Raw genomic sequence first — 4,425 nt, forward strand, 5'->3', positions numbered from 1 at the left:
TTACGTCTATACTAATAATCCATATAAAGATAATATAATTTTTTATAAGAGATATATAGACGATATTCTTATCATTTGGTATGGACAAGAAGACTCTTTTAACCAGTTTTTATCATTGGTATCAAATAACAACATGAATTTGAAGTTTACATCCAACTTCAACAAGAGAACCATTGAGTTTTTAGATTTGGTTTTAATTGGTGAGGAAAGTAAGATTTCCACAAAAAATGTAATCAAGAATGTAGACACCAATAGTTATCTACACTATAAAAGTTGCCATCTAAATAAATGGAAGGAAAATATACCATATTCCCAATTTTACAGGATCAAACGTAACTGCAGCGACCAACAAATATGTAACGAACAACTGGAACAATACGCTGACAGATTTAGGGAGAAGGAATACCCAGAAGAGATGCTGAAGAAAGCACTGGAGAAAACTGAGACATTGGATAGAAAGAATTTACTGAAATACAATAATAAGAAGAATGAAAAGAAAGAAAGTGTTCCCTTTGTCACTACATTTAATGGTCAAGAAAAAAAGATCAAGGCATCCCTTAACAAGAACTGTAATGTACTTTTAATGGATCCAGTCCTAAAAGAGATATTACCCTCTAAACCACAGATCACTTTTAAGAAAAGTAGGAATTTAAAAGACATATTAGCACCAAGTCTCCTACGGAAAGAAAAGAAGGAAAGTATGGGTGGAACCCTGAGCTGCAAGGGGAGTTATAAATATATGTAAATACTTGCACCCAAAAAGAAAAACATTCACGGACTCAGATGGAACAAAGGAATTTGCCATCAAAAGTTTTATGAATTGCAACTCCTCATCGATTATTTATCTTTTGGAGTGTACCTGTGGAATCAAATACGTTGGAAAGACCAAAAAAACATTAAAACTACGTATTCAAGAACATATCAGCAACATCAAGAATAAAATAGAAGCTCATGCAGTGTCCAAGCATTTCATAACCAAACATAATTCAAACCCGGAAGAACTACTGTTCAAAGCTATTGAACATGTGACTCTTGGAGAAAGAGGAGGTGATTTGGGGAATCTCCTAGCCAGACGGGAGATGTACTGGATCTATGAACTTAACACCATGGCTCCAAAAGGTTTCAACGACAATTATGAAATTGCGCCATTCCTGTGAAGATCCAACAAGATGTTTGAAAGAAGGGATATTACTACTATACCAACATGACAAGCCTGATTGTGGGCACCCTGGTGGGTTGATTCATGTTTTGGGCCTGATAAGTATCCTGGAGGGAGACCCCCAGAGAATACCAGGTGTAGTAATATAGTTATGGTGAACAGTGGACCTGAGAGTACCTACATTCATACCAGTATGCGTGTGCCCAACCTCATCTGATCTTGGAAGCTATACATGATTGGGCCCGGTCAGTACTTGGATGGGAGACCTCCTGGGAAGACCTGGTATTGTAGTTACTTGAGTCCACAAAGGGCGAGTACGTTACCCCTAATATAGATCATCAAAAGCTTCTATGTAAGCCATCGCAGAAGAAGCCAGACTATGCTAGAAGTTTAACATCTCTTTGTGAATCAGAATAAACTTTGAAATTACTTCTGGAAGACGACACTGTAACCCAATCACCTACCTCACCCTCAAACCTAAGGAATTCTAGGAATGGACTTTGGAGGACTACATTATAACAATGCTAACCATAATCCTTACAACATCAGTTGATGAGAATTATTTATTTACAAAAAACTTTTTTCTGAATTATTCATACAAACTACTTTATTATGATTTTTCCATTTATCATCTCATATATACATATATATTTTTAATGCCTTCTTTATTGTATTTTATTTCAATACACACGCATTGCCATGGAAACTCAGTGCGCATTTTATAGGTCCTCAATGCTGATATATAGGGCGCCCTATCTTGTTTATTATTAATGCCCCATACATTCATTATGCATTTTGCTTAATTATAGATACTATGAACAAAACATTGAAATGCTGTCTCTATACGCTGGCCGTGAGGGAGTTAACAAGGGCGGATGCCAACCGCATGGAGCCGCGATGTAAGGGTGGAAGTCACTGGAACTTGTGCTATCTGATTAGATGCTGGCCGAGTGCGTCATCTCGGAACGAAGCAGCCAGACTTGGTTGCCGGGACACACATGATGGAAGCACACGGAGAAGGTGGAAGCGCTCGCGTGATACCCGGAAGTGACGAACCGCTTACCACCCCAGATGGAGGAATGTTATTAGGAGAACTATTTGTTTAGAATAGATTTGCATCTTACTAGTCACATGTCTTTTTAATCAGCACTTCCACATAATATGTATGGGAATTTCCTCTTTCGCAAGCTTAATTAACATATGCAGGGTTCAACCCTGACCCGGAAGTGATTAGTCCCTAATGATAGAAAGGGGGGTATAAATAGATGAATTGCACAACCTAAACCCCTATCCCCATGAAGAAGTCCATAAGACAAAACGCGTTGGGTACCACATCTCTTGTCCTAGGAAAAGTGTTTTTTCCGTTGATTCATGACTCAGATAAGCTATTACCCTTTATGCAATTTGAAATTTTAATCTATTTAAATTATAATGGCTTTGTTTTAATCTCTCAATTGATTATCCCCACTTTTTATGTTATCCATTTTTTCCCCTTGTTTTAATTCTCTGAAATAAATTGTATATCACTTTTTTAACTTTATTTTATTGGTATATTTATTGTACTACCTTATATGTCACAATATTTTGCACTATTGCACTTTAATATCAGCACTTTATATACTACATTGCACTTATTGCATTTTTTGCACTGATTAGAGGATTTGTCGCTCATGGTCAATTCCCCTATCTGTATATATATATATATATATATATATATATATATATAGAGTAAGTGTATATATGTACTGTTTTATTGTGTATATATGTGTATGTATGTGTTAATGTGTGTGTATACTGCTGTGTATGTGTTAATGTGTATACAGTCAGGTGCATAAATATTGGGACATTGACAGAATTTTCATAATTTGGCCTCTATTCACCACCACAATGGATGAAACAAACAAGATGTGCTTTAACTGCAGACTTTCAGATTTAATTTGAGGGTAATTACATCCAAATCAGGTGAACGGTGTAGGAATTACAACGGTTTCTATATGTGCTTCCCACTTTTTAAGGGGCCAAAAATAATGGGACTATCAACTCAAAAGCTATTTCATGGACAGGTGTGGGCTATTCCCTCGTTATTTAATTATCAATTAAGCAGGTAAAAGGTCTGGAGTTGATTCTAGGTGTGATATTTGCATTTGGAATCAGTTGCTGTCGACTCTCAATATGAGATCTAAAGAGCTGTCACTATCAGTGAAGCAAGCCATCATTATGCTAAAAAATCAAAGCAAACCCATCAGAGAGATAGAAAAAACATTAGCCAGTGACCAAATCAACTGTTTGGAACATTCTTAAAAAGAAAGAACGCACCGGAGAGCTCAGCAACACCAAAAGACCCGGAAGACCACAGAAAACAACTGTGGTGGATGACAGAAGAATTATTTTATTAGGTGTAAAAAACCCTTTCACAACAGTTGGCCAAATCAAGAACACTCTCCAGGAGGTAGGTGTATATGTGTCAAAGTCAACAATCAAGAGAAAATATAGAGGGTTCATCATAAGATGTAAACCATTGGTGAGCCACAAAAACAGGAAGACCAGATTAGAGTTTTCCAAACAACATCTAAAAAAGCCATTACAGTTCTGGAACAACATCCTATGGACAGATGAGACAAAGATCAACTTGTACCAGAGTGATGGGAAGAGAAGAGTATGGAGAAGGAAAGGAACTGCTCATGATCCAAAACATACCACCTCATCAGTGAAGCATGGTGGTGGCAGTGTCATGGCGGGGGCATGTATGGCTGCCAATGGAACTGGTTCCCTTGTATTTATTGATGATGTGACTACTGACAAAAGCAGCAGAATGAATTCTGAAGTGTTTCGGGCAATATTATATGCTCATATTCAGTCAAATGCTTCAGAACTCATTGGACGGTGCTTCACAGTGCAGATGGACAATGACCCGAAGCATACTGCAAAAGAAACCAAAGAGTTTTTTAAAGCTAAAAAGTGGAATGTTATGCAATGGCCATGTCAATCCCCTGACCTGAACTCCGATCGAGCATGCATTTTACTTGATGAAGACAAAACTGAAGGGAAAATGCCCCAAGAACAAGCAGGAACTGAAGACATTTGCAGTAGAGGCCTGGCAGAGCATCATCAGGGATGAAACCCAGCGTCTGGTGATGTCTATGCGTTCCAGACTTCAGGCTGTAATTGCCTGCAAAGGATTTGCAACAAAGTATTAAAAAGTGAAAGTTAGATTTAGGATTGTTTAGTTTGACCCATTACTTTTGGCCCCTTAAAAAGTGGGAGGC

General features: G+C 37.6%; 1 pseudogene; it reads left to right on the forward strand.

Moving 5' to 3' along the window:
• The first annotated feature begins 1,334 nt into the window (after nt 1-1,334).
• Nucleotides 1,335-1,453, forward strand: LOC148504778 (5S ribosomal RNA; annotated as a pseudogene).
• Nucleotides 1,454-4,425: the final 2,972 nt, after the last annotated feature.

Source organism: Taudactylus pleione, unplaced genomic scaffold (assembly GCF_031769625.1).
Source record: "Taudactylus pleione unplaced genomic scaffold, aTauple2 ptg000456l, whole genome shotgun sequence".
NCBI classification, from domain to species: Eukaryota; Metazoa; Chordata; class Amphibia; order Anura; family Myobatrachidae; genus Taudactylus; species Taudactylus pleione.